General features: G+C 42.6%; 1 protein-coding gene across 2 annotated transcripts in view; it reads right to left on the reverse strand.

Annotated features, from left to right (window-relative positions):
• Nucleotides 1-17,747, reverse strand: part of LOC111145684 (spermatid perinuclear RNA binding protein) — a 138,887-nt gene extending 121,140 nt beyond the window's left edge. For both annotated transcript variants that reach the window (XM_022500785.1, XM_022500784.1), the window contains exon 1: nt 17,717-17,747. The gene's annotated coding sequence lies outside the window, so the exon portion shown is untranslated. The remainder of the gene's footprint in view (nt 1-17,716) is intronic.
• Nucleotides 17,748-20,920: the final 3,173 nt, after the last annotated feature.

Below are 20,920 nucleotides of genomic sequence, written 5' to 3' on the forward strand. Positions count from 1 at the left end.
ACATATGTAAATATTATCTGATATAATTTCTAATAACCCAAATATCAACAGCTATAACACATAAACAAGGGATCTTTGGAGTCCTCAATAATTTCTGAAGAATGTAGAGTACTACTGAGTTTAAAACTACAGAGTTAGGCTGGCCTAACTAAATGTACACTGATTTGGGTGTTCCTCACACTAGCTCCATTTCATTTGAGAAATGCAAAGATTTCCCAGAAAAGAACTATGTCAACAACTGTACAACTTGGAGCAATATTCTCTAAGCTCTTGATGCATGTTTTGCACTTGTTTTGCACTAAGCAGTCCTCCTACAATGAGCAACTACTTAGATTTTCAGTGAAAGGATATGGCAAAAACATCAACCGTTCTCATTGATTCCCATTTCATAAAGAAAAATCACTTAAGCCATATGACCTGTTTTAAGTAATCAAGAAAAACAGTACAACATAAGACAGCGTTTATTGAGGCCATAACATATGCCAGGCACTATACTTTACTTCTATATCTCAAATCCTCACAATCCTGCAAACGACATACAACAGAGCAGCAAAGAGACTCAGATGTACTTGTCAAAGGTCACACAGTTAATAAATGGTGGAATAGGGACTCGGAACCAGGACTGTGCGACTCCAAAGTCCAGTGTTCTCCCCACTCTACCAGGTTAGCTTCATAACCTCAGACTGGAAATTTGTCCTGTCGCTTATTCTGTGTCCTTGAGCAAGTCACAACTTTCTCTCAGCCAGTTTTCTCATCTACAAGCTAAGTGGGTTAGTCTAGCTGATCTCCAAAGTCCCCTCCACAGCTAATATTCTTGGATTATGATTCATCACAACTTCAACCCTAAAGTTTTAGAGCAAAAGGTCCTCTGTATCGTTCTCTGAACAGAGTAAGGGAAGCGATACAAATAATGGGGAAGTAATGAGCAAAATTATAGACCAGGATATAGCTCTTCATGCTTTAATATTAATAATTATCATAAAATATACTATAAACACTAAGTGGGCACTCTGTACTCCTTTCATTCCAGGCAACCAGAGCTTCCTTCTTTGACAAAAGTTTGGGCATTCTGCCAGCAGACATCTCTGAAGGTGGTAAGAACCTGTTAGCATGCAACACAGGAACAGCTAACTGAAGGATTGCTATGGGAAGCAAATGCCTCATCATTAACCTCTATAGGAAGCACCAACTATTCTTTGAGGCAAATTATACAATAATCAATGGAGATATTTGCCAAGCATTTCTGAGAAAAGGGCAAGCTACAGGAACTAGTGAAAACTGACACACAGCACTTCAACACACACACAAAGAAACAAAAAATCCAAGAAGAAATGTATTGATTGCAGGACAGTGTACATTAGGAGATGAGGTTTTACCCTACTTGCATACATTAATATTTGTCTAGGCTACCAAAATTTAAGACTTCTTCCTGCAAGTTACAAACTGAACACAATTTAGTATGTGCCAGACACTGTGCTGAGCCCCTGTGAGATACCGCCCTCTAATCCTATTCTACACGATTGTGAGATATTATATTCATTTTAAAAGGTGAAAGGTCTTACAGATAGTAAGTGGCAGAGAAAGGATTTGAAAATAAACCTGACCAACTCCAAGGCCTGTGTTCTCTACAACATAGTTTGGCTGGTTCCAGAGTGAATCAAACCTCATCTCTAGGTCAAAACAGAAAAATAATGTGTAATGTTTGAGCCAAGATACAAGGGCATTTTAAAAATTTTAAATAAAGTTTTTAAAAGCTTAAAATCCATTTATGGAAGTACCTACTATTTAGATATTAGCAAAAGTCACAAGGTCACTGCCAAAAATCTATACTTCTTTGGATAACTATCAACACACTTAAACTCAGGACATCTCAGGTGGCTGCTGTTGCTATAGCTTACATTCCTGCTATGCTCACATTACCTAAAAAAATCTCTTTTTCTAAGTAGCCAGGAAGCTATACTTTTACTTACATTTCTTTTAGCCTAAACCTAACATAGTGAACCAAATTACTCCAAAAGAGAAGTCATGTCATTCAAAACACAGTAGAAAATGGCAAGGCGGGCAGGGGCTTGACTGGCTCAGTCGGTGGACCATGTGAGTCTTAATCTCGGGGTTGTGGGTTCGAGCCCCAGACTGGGTGTAGAGATTACTTAAAAATTAAAATCTTTAAAAAGGAGAAAAAAAGGAAAATGACAAGGTTTACCAGGTGACTTACTAGCCACTTTAGAAGAATGACTGAAAACTGGCCTATTAAAGTCCTTTCAAACTTTAAAAAAGCTAAAAGGGTTTTCTTCATTGGGGCAAAAGTATAACTACAAAATCCTTCAACACACACAATCTGAGTTATTCCTCATTGAAAGTAAAGTATCTTATCTAAGATACTTTTTTTTAAAGATTTTATTTATTTGTTTGACAGAGATCACAAGTATGCAGAGAGGCAGGCAGAGAGAGAGGGGGAAGCAGGCTCCCCGCTGAGCAGACAGCCCAATGTGGGGCTCGATCCCAGGACCCCAAGACTATGACCTGAGCCGAAGGCAGAGGCTTAACCCACTGAGCCACCCAGGTGCCCCCTAAGATACTTTTTTAAAGTATCTTAAAATGGGAAATCATTGGAGTTCCAATACTGTGAAGACTAATCGTTAACTACTCAGCAAATCAACTTATGATTTTAAAATAATGAGCAGGGAAAGAAAGAATTTCTAAAAATAAAATCTCAGAAGCTACACTTTCTTCTAATTGCTTATAATGTCCATTAAAGAGTTCCAAAGGTTATTTCATATTTTGCTTCTCTCATATGGAATACAGATCACAAGGGGTCAGGAGAAGTGGCGATACTGCAACCAGCAAACTCAACCTCCTTCCCTTATACACTATCCTGCTAAAATAGTACCAGGTACCCCATACAAGATGATCCCTTCCATTTGCCGCTTTTGCCTGTCTACTCCCAAATTTAGTAAAGAGAACACCCAACTCTTGGAACCAAATAGACATGGATTTGAATATCAGGTTCACATCTTACCAATTAAGTGATTCTGAACTTACTCAACAAGGCTCCATTTTCTTCCTTTTTTTTTTTTTAAGATTTTATTTGAGAGAGAGAAAAAGAGAGAAAGCGTGCGCACACAAGCAGGCAGAGGGGTAGAAGGAGAAGCAAGATCTCCACTCAGCTGGGAGCCCAAAGTGAGGCTCGATCCCAGAACCCTGGGATCATGACCAGAGCTGAAGGCAGACGTTCAGCGGATGGAGCCACCCAGGTGCCCCAAGCCCCAATCTTCTTATCTGAACTAGAGCAAACACTTTAAAAAGCTAGTGTGAGGGACGCCTGGGTGGCTCAGTTGGTTAAGCGACTGCCTTCGGCTCAGGTCATGATCCTGGAGTCCCGGGATCGAGTCCCATATCGGGCTCCCTGCTTGGCAGGGAGTCTGCTTCTCCCTATGACCCTCCTATTTCTCATGCTCATTCTCTCTCTCACACTCTCTCTCTCAAATAAATAAATAAAATCTTAAAAAAAAAAAAAAAAAAAAAAAAAAAGCTAGTGTGAAGATTAGCGATAACACGCATAATGTATACCTACTATTAGTATTGTTAATCATTACGTGTCTGACACTTTCTTTTTTATGTTGTCATTATAAGTGTAATGCATCCACTACTAATTAACATAAGAGGATTCACTTTAATTCTCCCTGGCAAACCAGAGACGGGTAGCAAAGCGCTAAGAGTGACCACTAGTACCAAACCTGCTACTGTCAACCTTGTCAGAGTAAAGATTTTTATTTTAATTTTTTAAAGATTTTTAATTGCTTAAAAAATCTTCAAACTGCTTAATGGGTCAAGGGGTTTCACTTTGGAGTGATGGAAATGTTTTGGAACTAGAGAGGGTCGTGGTTGCCAGACAATGTGAATGTACTAAATGCCACGGAACTGTTCAGTTTAAAATGGTTAATTTTTAAAAAAATTAATTTTCAGAGGGAATGAGGGAAAACGTAGCATAATTGTTCCTACTGAACATCATTAGATGCCAGCAATGTGACCAGTTAAGCTGAGTTTATTTGAGGTTTTCTGGTCCACATTTCCAAAGGAGCCTGGAGGCCAAGCCTGGAGATCAAGAAATCCACCTCACACCCCAACTATGCCACTAGCTATGTGTGTGATTCTGGCCAAGTCCCTTAACCACTCAGGATATATCCTGAATTCTTCATCTGTCAAAGAACAAAGTGGGGCTAAAGGAATGTAAAAGGTTTCTCAAAGATGCTATACTTTATATTCTTGGCAAACCAATTATGTGAAATAAAATTATCCAGATTAAAAAAAAAAAGTTTAACTACAATATATGCTAAGTCTGACCAACTAAAAGCCACCACATGTCCACTGATCTTAAAATGTGTTATCCTACATAAGAAAATCTTCTCATTTCAGGGGACTGGGTCCTACTGACTCCTATTTACTGGTAAACAAAAACCAATTCTATAATGACAGTGCCAAAATCATATTCACTGACATTATGATCTAAGGACAAAGGAAAAGACTTAATTCAGACACTAATGCAGTAAGCTCAAGGTCACCATTATAAGCCAAGTTGGTGAACTACAAGTTTTTAACTAACAAACTCAAGGATGTCTTTCTATCCAACTATTAAAAATGCATTAAGTATAAAAATATAAGTATAATGCATCATTAGATAGCCTATAAATAAAATTACATACAACATTATTTTGCAAATATGTCTTTTTTCCTATAAATGACCTTCGGATTAAAAACTCCTCCTGCTATACAGCTCTGAAAAGTTTATAAATCTAAAGGAATCGTATTCTGTTCTTGAATATGCCTGGAAGAGAAGCTAAATCCTCTGGTATCTTCTGGTATTTTGTTAAGTGTAGGTTGCTTAAGACATGTTTTGGCAACTAACACCTTAACTACCATTAATTAGGGTGGAAGGGTTGTCTTCCTCCAATGTGCTTCTAAATCCTAAGGGGAAGGAGAGGGGGTTCGGCATGAGCATTCAAACCTGCTAACTCAACAGGATCTCAACATAGTGACGGAAGTGACTAGTTGGGAACTCTGATCTGTTGTTTTGTATTTTAATATTTTGTTTATTTGAGAGAGCAGAGGGAGAGAGAGCACATGGGTGGGGGAAGCAGGAGAGGGAGAAGCAGGCTCCCCTGTGAGCAGGGAGCCAGATGTGGGGCTGGATCCCAGGACGCTGGGATCATGATCTGAGCCAAATGCAGACACTTACCAACTGAGCCACCCAGGTGCCCCTCATCTGTTGTTTCCAAAAGGGTGGAACAGAGTTAGATATCCATAGCCCATGAAGCAGTAAAGGAAAGCTCAAAGGATGACATCTAAGTTGTAACAAACTGCTGAGAACACATAAAATGTTTTACAATCTAGAGCAACTTATCTAACAAACTTTAGTGAAACAAGTGGAGACACTTACAAATCAAAAGAAAAGTCTGGAGGCCTTATCAGAAGGTTTCCAATCAATTATCTAGATTCAGACCTCAGTAACCGATTCAGCAATCACGTCTCTTTCTGGCAGTTAGTATCAAAATGAAAGCATAAAGCCACAGATGCACATCCTTTCTAAACATACCTAATTTTCTTTTTTTTTTTTTTTAAGATTTTTTTTATTTAATTGACAGAGGTCACAAGTAGGCAGAGAGGGGGGGGGGGGGGGGGGGGGGAGCAGGCTCCCTACTGGGCAGAGAGCCCCATACGGGGCTCGATCCCAGGACCCTGGAATCAGGACCTGAGCCGAAGGCAGAGGCTTAACCCACTGAGCCACCCAGGAGCCCCCTAATTTTCTTTTTATCAAAACAATCATCACCTGAATGCCACCACCACACTTGCAAATTCAGTTCCAAAACTGAACTAAACTTGCCTCCTGATGCCACTGTCGGATTCCCTATTTCTCTTCAGGCACCCAGCCTGCCCAATCAAGCTGGCTGGACACTGCAGACATGTCACTCAGCCCCCACATTCAGTTTCAAGGCATCCCTTCCACTCCTGTTTCCACTACTTTTATCGCTTTTTTTCTCCAAACAGGTACAATAGCATCTTAATCAGTGTATGCATTTCAGCCTCTCTTTTCACATAAAGTTACCAAATTCATAAATATAGCCCTAATAATACCATCCCTCCATTGTTGCTTAAAAACCTTTCACTGAAGCCTCACTGTCAACAGAGTAAAAACTGAGTTCCTCACCTTTGCATTCCAGGCCTTCCATCATCAGTGGCTCCAACATTCTTACCATTTCCTCTGATATTCTCTCACCTTTAACTACTGAACCACTTATTCTTTCTCAAAGAAATCTTGAGCATTCTTATTTTGCTAATGCAATTTCCTCCATATGCAATTGTCTTCCCTATTTTCTCATTATCTAATCCTACTCATTTTCCATGGCTCAGTACAGATGTACATATCACATTCTCTCTGAAGTCTCTCCCTTATCCCTCTTAGCTAGAAATAATATCTTGCTGTTCTGAACTCTTGGACCATTTTATCTAAGGTCTTACCTTAAAAAAAAAAAAAAAAAACCACACACAGACACACACATACATACATACATACACACATATATATGTACATACACACACACACACACACACACACACATCATCTATCTCAATAGAATGTAAGCTATTGAAGGTCAGGGTCTATGTATACTTTATTCTTGTATCTCCCCCCATCCAACTAGCACAGTGCATAATATTCAAAATTATGATGAATTAATAAAACCAACAGCAGTCTTTGAAAGGATACTCATTAAGAAGATAAAACACATCATAAAGACCTCAAGGTACAGAGTATTCCATAGAAAAAACTGTAATTCCAACTATAGCATCTTTACCAAGAAACAGACTATAATAAAGAAAAATTCATTCAACAAATAGTCAACAACCTTAGTCCCAGGTACTGTTCTAGGTGCTTAGAATCTGCACAATACAAAACCAGTATTAATCCTTACCTTTATGGAGCTTATACTTTAGTAAAGGTAAAAGGGCAATACACGAAATAAGCAAAATATAAGTTAAATGGTTTAAATGGTAATGAGAAAAAGAAGGTGGAAAAGGCTGGGAAGGGCCAGAAATGGAGGAGCTGCCATTTTAACAGCGTAGAAAGGGAAGGCCTCACCAGAAAAGACCTAAAAAAGTTGGAGCAATCATATATCTGAGTTACAGCATTCTAGGCAGGGCAAACAGCAAGTGCAAAGGACCTGAGACAGAAATACATGCCTGTCACATTAAAGAAACAGCAAGAAGGACACTTTTTTGTGTCCAAAAAGTAGGAGGAGATTAAATCAAAGAAAAAGAAGGGTATCTGATCACAAAAGACCTTGACAGGACGTAGCTTTTTATTCTGAACAAGACAGTGTTCTAACCAGAAAGAGACGAAATCTGACTTACCTTTTTAAAAGGATCATTCTTGCTATGGGATTGAGAACAGAATATGGCAAAGAGCAAAAAAAGGCTACTGCAATAATTCAAAAGAACTGATATAAACTTAAATCAGTAGAGATGATGAAAAATGGTCAGAGTCTGGATGTATTTTGAAGGCAGAATTGGCAAGATTTCCCGATGGGTCAGATGTAGCGTATGAGAGTCAAAGACAACTCTTTTGGCCTGAGCAACTAAAAAGATGGAGGAAGTTGCTATTAACTAAAACACGGAGGGGCACCTGGGTGGCTCAGTGGGTTAAGCCTCTGCCTTCAGCTCAGGTCATGATCTCAGGGTCCTGGGATCGAGCCCCGTATCGGGCTCTCGGCTGAGCAGGGAGCCTGCTTCCCCCTCCCTCTCAGCCTGCCTCTCTGCCCACTTGTGATCTGTCAAGTAAATAAATAAAATCTTTTAAAAAAAGATAAAAACAAAACAAAACAAAAAAACCCATGGAATACCACAAGAGGGGCAGGTGAAAGAGGGGGCAGGGTAACGATCAGGAGTTTGGTTTGGGGCAAGTTTAGTTTGAGATGCCAATAAAATATGTAAGTGGAGATGTCAATCAATATAGGCAGTAGGACAAACAAGTCTGGAGTTTCAGAGATAAGAATTTGAGAATCATCAGCATATACACAGTAATAAAGCTAGGAGACTGGATGAGATCACTGGGGGAATGAGAATGAAGAGCAGAGATCCCAGGTGGTCCGATACTAAGAGACAGTAGTTATGAAGAAGAACCAACAAAGGAGAAGCCAAGGAGACAAGAGGAAAACCAATAGAATATGGTATCCCAGAAACCAGAACATAACGTATTTCAAGGAAGGAGACATCCACTGCACCAAATGCTGCTAACAGGTTAAGTGAGAATTAAAATTGGTGGTTTCAACAAGAGCAGTTTCAGCAATTAAGTTGAAAGTCTCTTATTGTAGGTTCAGGAGAGAACAGGAGAACTGAAGATGAGTAGAAACAACTTTTCCAAGAAGTTGAGACACTGGGTTGCATCTACAAGAAACAGCATGGTCAAGAAAGCATTGTTTAAAAAAAAGAATACATGAAAGAACAGCATGTGTATGCTGACTAGAATAAGCCACCAGACAGGAGAACAATGATTTTGCAGAAGAGAGGGGGAGAACAGACATGATTTCAACTGCGACAGAATTTCACTAAAAGAGTCAAACAGCCCAATGAAGAGAAATTTCACTAGCTTAGTGGACAGTCATTTCAGGGCACTGTTATTTTTTGTGATACTAAAGAAGGAAGGAGGGCAGCCCATAATCCTAATTCACATGCCATAGGAAGCTCAGGAGAGAAGCTGGGCTATTTACTGAGAACATTCATGTTAGGCCTTTTATATGTTATTTCATTTAAGCTCAAAATAACTTCATGAGGTATTATCTTTATGCTACAGATAAGGAACCAGAAGCTCAGAGAGAGCAAGTAATTTGATTAACACACAAAGCTGGTGAGTGGTAGAGCTATGTTTCAAATCCAGCTCCTCTTGAGCATTAGATAAGGAATTATAGTTAATTTAGACAGTTAAAAGTTTTGTGGTTATATCTTTTTTTAGGTTCCCGCCTGTTAGAAATACTGAAGTATTTATGGATGAAAGTATATGATGTCTAAGATTTACTGTAAATATTTCAACAAAAATAACAGAAAGTAATTCTGAGTGAGGGGTAGATGAAACAAAAGCAGCAAAATGCTGGTAACTGCTGAAGCTAGTTGACGGGTACGTGAAAGTTCATTGTACTGTTCTCTTTCGTGTACATTTGAACATGCCATGATAAAAAAAAATTAAAATCCAGGTCCTTCTGAGTCAAATTTTTCTCATTACTTCAAAGTATGCCCTTAATTTCTCCTCAATCCTCCCTTCAAAAAAAAGTTACGTGTTTCACAGCTTACAAACAGCTTTCTTTTCTTCTTTAATCCTCACCGTAACTGTAATTTAGGGGTTTTATTCCAACTTTATACATGAGGAGAGAGATCTACAACTAGGAAATAACAGGATCAGACCTCAAAGCCAAGTCTTCTGGTGTCAAAAACATTCTACTACCCAGTACAGCAGTCAAGGTTGCACACAGGATCATCTCTGGGAATAACCTAAAAGGAGAGTACACCCAAGGGCCAGCCCTCTTCTTCAGCTTCATTACTACTGCATTATCCTTGGCCCCAAATTTCCTACGAAGGCCACGCATTACTGCAGGCAGTCTTTGAAAAGACTTGCACGCAAAGGCTTGACTAAAAGAAGCAGATTTCAAATTTGCCCAGACATCAACCTTCCTGCCCAAATTTGGGAACCAAAAGGAACCTCTGAAAGGGTGTTCTGAAAGTCTGCCTATCTCTGCTCTAGAGTCAACTCCGTGCCTCCATTTCTCTAAATGTAATGTCTCCTGTTCACCTACATTATACTCCCAGAGGGATCAAAGTCCAGGTATGCAAAGCCTGAGCTCTAGAAATAAAGAACACTACTAAACAATAATACTGACCAAAAGCCAGTTTCAAAGATTTTATTTTTAAGTAATCTCTACACCCAACATGGGGCTGGAACTTAACCCTGATATCAAGAGTCACCTGCTCTATCCACTAAGCCAGCCAGGTGCCCCTCAAAAGCCAATTTTGTATAACTCCATAACATTTACCACAAAGCTGGCATTTCAAAGAGCATTAGTTAATATTTATCTTTAAGATACCATCTTTTTAAAAACCTCATCACTAATATGTTTGATATCTGTCCTTCCATACTAACCTTGACATTAAAAGCTTATGTACAGGGGCGCCTGGGTGGCTCAGTGGGTTAAGCCGCTGCCTTCGGCTCAGGTCATGATCTCAGGGTCCTGGGATCGAGTCCCGCATCGGGCTCTCTGCTCAGCGGGGAGCCTGCTTCCCTCTCTCTCTCTCTCTGCCTGCCTCTCCGTCTACTTGTGATCTCTCTCTGTCAAATAAATAAATAAAAATCTTAAAAAAAAAAAAAAAAAAAAAAAAAGCTTATGTACAGGGGCAGCTCAGGGGTTCAGTTGGTTAAGCGACTGCCTTCGGCTCAGGTCATGATCCAGGAGTCCCAGGATTGAGTCGTGCACTGGGCTCCCTCCTCAGCAGGGAGTCTGCTTCTCCCTCTGACCCTCTCCCCTCTCATGCTCTAAGTAAATAAATAAAATCTTTAAAAAAAAAAAAAAAAGCTTATTTACAGCTTACTTCAAAAACAACTGAAAGTATGCATACCAAGGGCTCCAAACCTTATTTTCTCCAGCCACTAACCTACATTATCAAAATTGCAACACCTTTCCCCTCTAGTTCACTAGCTTTGCTAACTAAAACTGAATTGTCCAGAGTTAAGACAAGAGCTACCCAATACCCTATACTTCATTAGGTAAAAACGTAGGTTGTCTAAGTTGCACAAAAGCCTATGATTAGATGCAATGTTTAAGGAGTTTTATATTTACTTGGAATTATAACTACCATAAGAATAAACTGCCTCTAGGGACGCCTGGGTGGTTCAGTTGGTTAAGCAGCTGCCTTCGGCTCAGGTCATGATCCCAGCGTCCTCGGATCGAGTCCCGCATCGGGCTCCTTGCTCGGCAGGGAGCCTGCTTCTCCCTCTGCCTCTGCCTGCCACTCTGTCTGCCTGTGCTCGCTCTCTCTCTCTGACAAATAAATAAACAAAAATCTTAAAAAAAAAAAAAAAAAGAATAAACTGCCTCTATCTTAACCGTTAGAAACAAACCACCTCTTTACCAGGTCACTACCTAGGTAACCAAAATTATAGACTCCATTTACACATTAAGGGCCAATCTATCTAGGAAAGGATCTATTCTTTACTCAAAACAGTGTTATAGAGCCCTACTAAGAAATCCTAGGTCTCAGGGCGCCTGGGTGGCTCAGTGGGTTAAGGCCTCTGCCTTGGGCTCAGGTCATGAACCCAGCATCCTGGGATCGAGCCCCGCATCGGGCTCTCTGCTCACCCGGAGGCCTGCTTCCCTTCCTCTCTCTCTGCCTGCCTCTCTATCTACTTGTGATCTCTGTCTGTCAAATAAATAAATACATAAAATCTTTAAAAAAAAAAAAGAAAGAAAGAAAAAGAAATCTTAGGTCCAGCACAAAACGTGCCTTTGAGCCTAAGTCAATGCATGTTTGCTGAATTAAACTAGTAGAATAGGTAAGTGTAATTAAAAAAAAAAAAAAAATCTAAACAGAGTCTTTAAGGACAATTACTATTTGCTTTATGTCAATAGTATGAATATGGTTAAATTCATACTTTATTTATGTCTATAGTATTAACATGGTTAAATTCAATTTATAAACAAATTGCTGATCTGCCTAATAGGATATTGTGAAAAGTGCTGGTACCTGGAAAACTGCAAAGAACAGGAAATTCTGCAGGTGCAGTAAGAAACTACATCTTATCCATGACCCAGAAACGCCTCTGAATTTATTACACAACCTGCTGCAGAACTCACTCTTCAAATGGAAATGAACCATGAAGTCACACAATGCAAGGCTGTGATTTTATTGATATAATCAACTATATCCTTTGGAGTTGTGCTAAAGTTAACTCAAGAAAGCAGATGTTCGACACAGTGTTAGTTATCTCAGAAGTTAAGAGAATTTTATTATCAAGTAACTGAAATTTAGGATGGCATTCATTCACTCAGCAACACATATATATGGAATGTCTTTTGTGAGACAGATACCCATACTTCTCAAAAAGGATGTACTTCAAGGACCCTTAAAACAAGAAATACATTAAATTAGGCATGAAAGTGACAAATCAGGTCATGTGGTTACCTCACTATTCAGTGCAAGACCTAAAAGTTAACAGACTTGCAGATCTTTCAGGCTTAAACCATTTAAATATTTATATTACCACTAATCTGGCCTCATCACTTTATTCTTTTCTGTTTCAACTGACATATAAATTTAACTTACATTTCTCAATAAAGTTTTCTAAAATTAGACTGGATGAAGCCTCTCATAATTACCTGTCAGAAACAGTTTTTCTACAGCTGAACAAATTTTTTAAAACAACCAATTTTCCAATAAGATCTATATAAAACAAATGAAAACAAAAAGAGCAGTAAGATGGGTAACGGAGGTCCAAACATGTTATATAAGAGAATATAAACTATTAAGAACAGATCAGCAGGGCACCTGGCTGGCTCAGCTGGTAGAGCAAGTAGCTCTTGATCTCTCAGGGTTGTGGGTTCGAGCCCCATGTTGGGTATGGAGATTACTTAAAAATCAAATCTTTAGGGGTACCTGGGTGGCTCAGTGGGTTAGGCCTCTGCCTTCGGCTCAGCTCATGATCTCAGGATCTTGGGATTGAGCCCCACATGGGGATTTCTGCTCAGCGGGGAGCCTGCTTCCCCCACTCTCCCTGCCTGCCTCTGCTTGTGATATCTCTCTCTGTCAAATAAATAAATAAAATCTTTTAAAAAAAAATCTCTAAAGAGGTGCCTGAGTGGCTCTGTCAGTTGGACATCCAACTCTTTCAGCTCAGGTCATGATCTCAGGGTCCTGAGATCAACATGTCGGGTTTCGCACTCAGTGGGAAGTCTTCTGTTTGACATTCTCTCTCCCTTTCTTTCTGCCCCACCACTCCACTTGCTAGCTTTCTCTCCCCTGCCAAAATAAATAAATCAATCTTTAAAATAAAATAAAATCTTAAAAAAAAAAAGATCAGCTAGCACAAAAGACTACTATCAGGGCTGGGTATTACCAAGCTCAAGCAAATTAATGCCCAAAAAGCAACTTACTATTTACATTTTTGCAATATCAATCATAACCAGCATACAGAGGCTTTCTACAACTAATAAACATTTTAAAAGCATTTCAACATCATTCTTCCTCAAACAGAGCATAACCCGTCAACAGGCTTGGAAATGTCAAAAGGATGGGTATTTGAGAACTAAAATTTTAAAAAGGAAAAAATATTCAATAATCTAAAGGAGGAGGTTTAATGCCACTAGAAGAAGGATAGCTCTATTCTTCTGTTCAAGTCACTTAGAATTAGTTGATTTTCTGAAAAATACACAGGAAAATGTATTGTATTTATTATTCCTGATTTAGGAAGTGAATTCACTGAGTGAGAGAAGTGCTCATCTCTGGATATTCATGTTAGAAGTAATCTCAGGCTACAGCCACAATGCAGAATGTTTCTCACAATCTTCTGCTCATACTCAAGAATTCAAATCAGCACCAACACTCAACTACAGAAATGAGCCAGAAAAGATAAGCAGACAGTAGAACAAAGAATGAAGAAACTTCAATTTGCAGACACCTCTGACAGAGAAGTTTCATCTCTATCCAAGTTTCCCACTATAAATTAACTCACCTAATGCCAAATTCCGAAGCACCAATTATTATTTGACCAAGACACAGAGAAAAAAAGGAGCTATCTCCATATTTACATAGTTCTAATCTTCCTGAAAGACTTATACTTCTTTTATTTAAACCATCTCAATTCTCATGGGAAGTAGACAGAGTCAGGTTTCTGGAGGAGAAACAAGCACAAAGGGATTAAGTGTCTTGTCCAGCAAGTCACCAGTGAAAATAAAACCAGACCCAATTATTTAGTCTACAAAGTCTAAATAACCTGCTTTCCTTGGTTCATAAACCTAGGACAATATTTTCAAGGGCCTACCAACTATCCCAAACCATAGAATTTCACAGAACAACACATATAACCAGAACACTCCCAGAATTGAGTTTTCTGAGCAAGAAAATACTGCTTGCCCCAAATCAATAAAATGAACTAACACAATGGACTTAAAAAATTCAAGGAGGAAACAATAGCCATATTGGAGAGAATTTTCAAAGGTTACTCTATTCATTTTATACCCTACTGCTCAAATTCTCTGCCAGGGAGCCAAAGGGGCCAAACATGCCCTTATAATCATATCCTACACATATATCAAATCTCAAAATACTGCAAAGAATTTCAATGAAAGGCATATTATGCTTTAAAAACCTTTCCCTCCAAAAATAAAATCTTATAGCAATGCCTTCAGAACATTATTTTGTTGCCTTCATGATGCACTTTAAAATTTGATTTTTAAAATTAGCTTCCAGTTTACTTTTTAAATATTTATATTTACAGATACAGATTATTTAAAATGTGTTGTTCTGCTCAGCCTTCATTATGTTTAGGCAAGATTCTCACTTCCACTCAAACTTATTATTTGAACCTACAATGGCCACATTAAGAAACTTCCTAAATTGACAAAAGGAGAAAACTAATCAAACCAGAAAGCTTCCCAAGGTATCAAAGCATACCTTTTATTTGAAACCACACAGGTACTACATAACACACTACATGAAGCCCACAAAGAGATAATTGAAGTTATTTCTGCAACATGAAATAATTTTTTTGCAAAATCTGACAAGACTGAATTTTCGACTGTCAAAAGGGAAATCTTTCCCAAGATTGTAGAAAACCCTGCTTACTACGGCAGTCTCAAAGCAGTTTCCTTAATCCTTCCAAATCCCGAAGAATCTAACACAAGCCACAGAACACTGAATGAGAACCGCACTGAAATATATGTGCTCAAACCGCTGAAAGTTATTTTCTATGTGTCTGGCAAGCTGATTGGCCGTATGTCCTCACAACCCCAAAAGTCTTCCTCAATAAAGTTAACGCTACACTCCCTAACTCAAATCAAAATACCAGAAAATCCAAAAGCCTCCAACCAAATTATTACTTGAACTATTTGGGAGAAAAAGCCAACAACCCAGGATCAGTTACTTGCACCCTGAAAGAGAGTTAAAGAATCGCAGATCTCCATTCCTGCCACTTTTAGGAGCTGGATGTACATTACCTCTGTCTGCCTCTAGCATGGGACTCAGATATTACATCACTCAAAGCCTGAAAACTGCCCCATTACCCAGAAAGCACCAGGGTAGCTGAGACACTGCACCAAGGTATTCCTTCCTCTCTGATACACAGCCCTCGAATGGCACGGACACTGGGCCTGGCTCTCTTGCAGCATCTTCAAAAAGGCATCTGCCCTGCACCTGCTGCAGCCTATTTCTATTCACTTGTGGTGCACTCCACACAACCCTCTATGGCTCTTCTATCTGCACACTTGTCAGCGCCATGCACTAGGACAATATTCTACCACATACCTCCTCCAACTTGGGAGTGTGTACTACTCAGCTCTACCCTATCCCTTCCCCATTCACAGGGTTCTGGAACTAAAATCTGGCTTCTTGATTTTTCTGATCCTAGAGGCATGAACTTTCAAATATATACAGGGTTTAATGTCCTCCATTTTTCATTAGTATCATTCCAGGATCCACATACACACACCACACACACTCTTCAGTTCTTCTACATCCAGAATATAATCCCCTCTTCAGTTTGGTTTTGGCTTTTGTTTTTTCAACTTCTGCACTCTGCCTTTTATTTCCAGTGACCTAAAACTTTTGAACCCCTTAATCTCTCAGGACTCAAAGTTTTCCAATCTCACCCCACTCTTCAGCACCCTGCTCCTTCCATTCTCTTTTAAGCAACCTGTTTTCCTAACTCTCTCCAACCTGAATAGTCATTTCCTGCCGCTAAACCTGGACAACTGCTTCTTCCACCATCACCCCAATCCAATACACAACCTATCCCTTTCTAGTCACAGACACATTCACGCACCTCCCTACCTTGCCCTTCTCTTACCCCGTTATGTACTATGCATTATTCTATGTCCGCTACCCAAAAATATCCTGTCTTCCCCCATTCTTCCCTCTCTTCCTTGCCTATCCCCCACCATACAAAATCTAGCACCCCAAGCTATGTTTCCATCCCTCTACATACTGTATGTACCCCAGACCTGACCTGCATCCCTCTCCTTCCAAACCATCCCCTACTACCTCCCTCTACTGATTTCCCTTCACACGTGTACCACCCCCACTTCTTCTCCCTAACTCCCCTCCACACTTCCTGCCCCGAAAACATTTCCTTCCATCTGTTTTCATACCTCAGCTGCCACTCCAAGAATATTTTCCTCACCCCTTACACCTCTGGCCCTCTACCTCACACATACTCCCCTCCACCTGTCCCCTGCAATGTCTCCCCAAACCCAAAGTTTCCACATTTCACTCACGTCTGCTATCCGCTAAATACACTGCACACCTCCTGTCCATCTCCATCACCCTACTCCAGTGTCCTCACTTTTCTCCAACTCTGGCCCTGCTCCAATCACCTTCCTCCTCCCCTCCCCCCCAATACACTTCTCCCCTGAGCACCACTCGCCAGTGAGACACCTGTCTTCTCCCCCGCCCCACATGTCCGCCCTTTGCGTGTCCCACCTATCCAGTCTCAACACTATTCCTGCTTCCTTCTTGTCTTCCCTACACACCTCCTGGCCAGACACAAACCTCACATCCTTCACAGGTCTCCTGAAACCTCTGGGCCTACCCTCACACACACCTCCTCCCTGCAAGCCTCCATTTCCCTCACCATCACTCCAGAGACCCCAGACACCTCCGTCCCTCTCTCTATCACACTTCCCCCTACCGGCACACCTGCCTCCACATTTCCCTTCACATTTGTCCGGTGGCCTTCCTTAAATCTGTCCCCACGCCTTGCCCCTCACACGCAGCCCCGACCGGGACATCCGCTTCTTCCACTCCTCCCCCGAGTCCCTAATTTCCTCCTTCCATTCCCATCACGCTAGCCTCTACCCTCCCCAAAGCCTCCCTCACACCCTCCTAAACCCCCAAAGGCTGCCCCCACCCGCCTGAATGCCCTCCCCATCCCTCTCGCACTCGCCCTGGCCCCATTGGGCGCCCGAACCTGCCCGAAGGCCCTCCCGCTCCGTTGGGCCGGATCCCTCCACCCTTCATTCTCCCCCAAGTCTGCCCACACCCTCCGCCAGCCCCCCCCCAAGCCTCGCTCACAGCCCCTGCCCCCAATGTCCTCCAACACCTGCCCAGAGCCCCTCGCCTTCCATCCTACCGAGACCCCCGGCGCCGGGTCCCCCCCAACACTGCCCACGCCCTCCCCTCACTCGGGGCCGGGACCCCGTCCCCCACGAAGGTGAGGAAGGCTGCCCGCTGCCCTTGCCCGAAACAGCCAGGGCACCGCAGGGGCGGCCACAATGCCGGAGCCACGGGGGCCGGGATTGCTCCCTGCTCTCCGCCGGGGCCGCCGCGGCTGGCGCCGCCGCTGCTAAGGACGCACAACAAACAATGCGGGGCCCGGGCCGGCTCCGCCAACCGCCTCAACCGCCGCCTAAACCGCCGCCCGCCCGGGACGGCCCGCCGCGCAGGCGCCTACCCCACCGCCGCAGCCTACCCGCGCCGCCGCGCTCTGCCCGCGCCCGGTCCCCGCTCCCGCTCCGCCGCCGCCGCCACCTCGTCCGTCCGCGTCTCCGGCTCCTCAGCCCAGCGGCGGCGGCTGCGGCGGCTGCTGCCCTGGTGGCGCTCGCGGCTCCGGTCTCCGCTTCGGCGGCGGCGGCAGCGGCGGCTGCGAGCACGTGACACCGCCTAGCGCGCCCATTGGCCGATCTGGGGGGCGGGCCCGCGGCTGCTGGGGAACGGAAAGCCCGCCCCCTCGCTCGCCGCGCTCCCCCTCCACGCGCACTCTGCCGTACCTGAGGGCGCCGGCCAGCGCCCGCCGGCGCCGTGCCGCGCCTCTGCCTGCGCCAACTGCGCACCTGGGAGCGCGCAGGGACCACACGCTGGTGGAGGCCGCATGCACCTGCGAGCGGACGCTTACGTAAGCTGCGTCCCCCGCCTTTCTCCAGGCGCCAGGCCCCCGCCCGCTGCAGCACCTGAGCCCCGCTGCGCTAGCAGCGTAACTACTGCGGAGCGGGGACGAGCTGCGCAGAGAAGCAAGCGAAATGCACGGAAACTTCGTAACTTCCGAATCTGGGAGCGGCTCCCGGATGCCACTCAGAGCCTGCCTCCCCCGGCCCGCGCGCCAGTGGCGAGTGCGCCCCCAACCCCAGAGGCTAAGCAGCGGAGTAGGCTGCGCAACGCCTCCCCAGGTGGAGGACCGGGAGGCCTCTGACTTGATAAGAGGTTCTCTCCCAGCCTCCGCCCCGCTACACTTACCAGCTGTGTGACCTTGACCAAATTAGAGAACCATTCTGATCGTCAGTTTTATGGTAGGGAAACTAGGACAATAATTCCGATTTAGAAGCCGTTGGAGAGATGGAAAAATACAATAGATGTGAATTCTCTCATCACATATCAGGCACTGAACAGAAGTTGGCTGCTTAGTCAGCAACCATCTCTCCTTTTCTCACCCAATGGACCTGCCTGGGAATTCAGTTTGAGGCCAGGACTTCTCTGGCCTCCTTATTGTTGTGTCAGACTTTGGCTGAACACCCGTCTGGGCAGTGCTAAGGAAGAAATTATGTTTTACTTTGTATTTTACAGAGTTAATCCTGGGCACTTTTTTGGTTACAGCATTCTGCCTACCAGTTCCGCCCCTTACTGAGTACCCGCTGCATGCCAGGTGCTGTGCTGGGTGTTAGGAAGCACAAGTGAATGAGACAAGGTCCTCGCCCTAAAGGAATTCCCAGGCCAGGGCGGGAAACAACCTGACCACCCAGCAATCGGATTTGGAGAGCTGTGGGTCAAGAGGGATCTCCCATAACAGCCCCTTCTGGGTCTCTTCCCTTCTTTGTAACATGCCAGATTCAAATGTTTTAAAGCCTCTGCTTTATTCAAGAGATAAAGTATGAATACTCTAACTCAACTTCAAAAGTTTTGGTGATCTGGCCTTAAGTTTCAAGGTGAATGCCCTTCCCTTTGCCCCTCCTTCAGGCCAGCTTGACCCTCCAGCCACGCTGAACTTAAGTACTATAGTTGCCAGGGTCTGTAACATTTTCTGAGCCGCCTGGGGGGCGGGGGGGGGCGGGGCTAGGCCCCAAAATCCCTTTCTACACCCTGTCCCCCACTTCCGATCGCTCTCAACTTTCTTCACACTCCTGGAAGACTCCTTGGGATTCTTAGTCAATTCCAAACGTATTCTCTCAAAAGCCCATTGGCTGCTTCAGATACATCGTCTGAATTCCTCCACTTTGCACACAGCTCATTAAACCATGTGTTCTTACAGCATTAGCTTGTAATTGTTGGTCACCTCACCTGGAGGATTTGAGTGGGTTAGGGAGGACTGCACTTGCACAGGCAATGAGGTCATTAAAGATGGGCTTTCCAAGAACATGCATCTGCTTGGAGGAAAAGAGCCACTGCAGTATAAAAGGTCTGGGTTCTCTGCAGACCAGCTACGTGACCTTGGAAAATCAGTCTCTCTAGGTCTTAGGTAACTCATCTGTCAAGTGAGACTATAATAGTGCATACCTTGTAGGATCGCTACAAGGATTCAGTGAGACAGTATATCTCAGGCACTTAGTTTAGTGCCCGGCATTAGGTCAATTTCTAAATTGTTTTAAATAGGTGGACTGCACAGAATTAAGCATTCAATGGTGTCACTTATTCCAATCTCTTTATTGGGTTCATAACTCCAAACATTCCTGACCAAAAAAAGCATGCAAATGCTGTAAAAGTAAAGAAACTAAAAATTTCAAGTGTGCCTCTCCCTTCCCACCCCCACTCTACTCCCTCTACCCCTAATCCCACGTCCCAGGGCAGTTACCAGTTTTCATGTCCTACAGTGTATGTTCAGAGAGAGAAGAAAATTGCAAAAAATTACATGTCTATTATGTGTATGTTTTACTTAGATTTTGCATAGAAAAAGGCTAGAAAGGGTTAAACACCAACTACTACTGTTGTGCCTCAAAAGTAGAGCTAGGGTTGGGGATAGGGTATTTTGAATACTTCTACATTGCTTTAATTATTTAAGAAAGCACACACACACACACACATATATATATAATATATATATGGGTATGTATATATATACACACATACCCATATATATATTAAACAAATGTATATATAACACATTTTTAATGTTATTGAGGTATATTTACATATCCTAAAACTCATGCATTCCAAGAGAACAGATCAAGGATTTTTAATAATGTTACCAAGTGATGCAACATCAATATTTCAGTTTTAGAACATATACAGATTCCGCATAAAATCCCTCAGACCCATTTACTGGTAATCCCATTCCCACTCCCAGCCACAGGCAACTACTAATCTACTCTGTCTCTATAATTTTGCTTTTCTGGATATATTAGATACATTCTTTTAATTGAAATAAATGTTTTAGAAAAAAGTGGGGTTTTTTAAAGATTTTATTTATTTGGCAGAGAGAGACACATGCAAAGAGAGAGAGAGAGAAAGAGAACACAATCAGGGGGAAGGGAGGAGGGAGATGCAGGCTTTCCGCTGAGCAGGGAACCAGATGCAAGGCTCAATCCCAGGACCCTGGGATCATGACCTGAGCTGAAGACAGATGTTTAATGACTGAGCCACCCAAGCACCCCCCCAAAAATGTTTTTATCCCTTAATCTCACCCAGTGATAGTAATCATATTTATATTAATTATATCTATTGTTCTAAACTTATCCTGTGCATACAA

This window comes from Enhydra lutris, unplaced genomic scaffold (assembly GCF_002288905.1).
Source record: "Enhydra lutris kenyoni isolate GAN:26980312 unplaced genomic scaffold, ASM228890v2 scaffoldscaffold13, whole genome shotgun sequence".
In the NCBI taxonomy this organism is placed as follows: domain Eukaryota; kingdom Metazoa; phylum Chordata; class Mammalia; order Carnivora; family Mustelidae; genus Enhydra; species Enhydra lutris.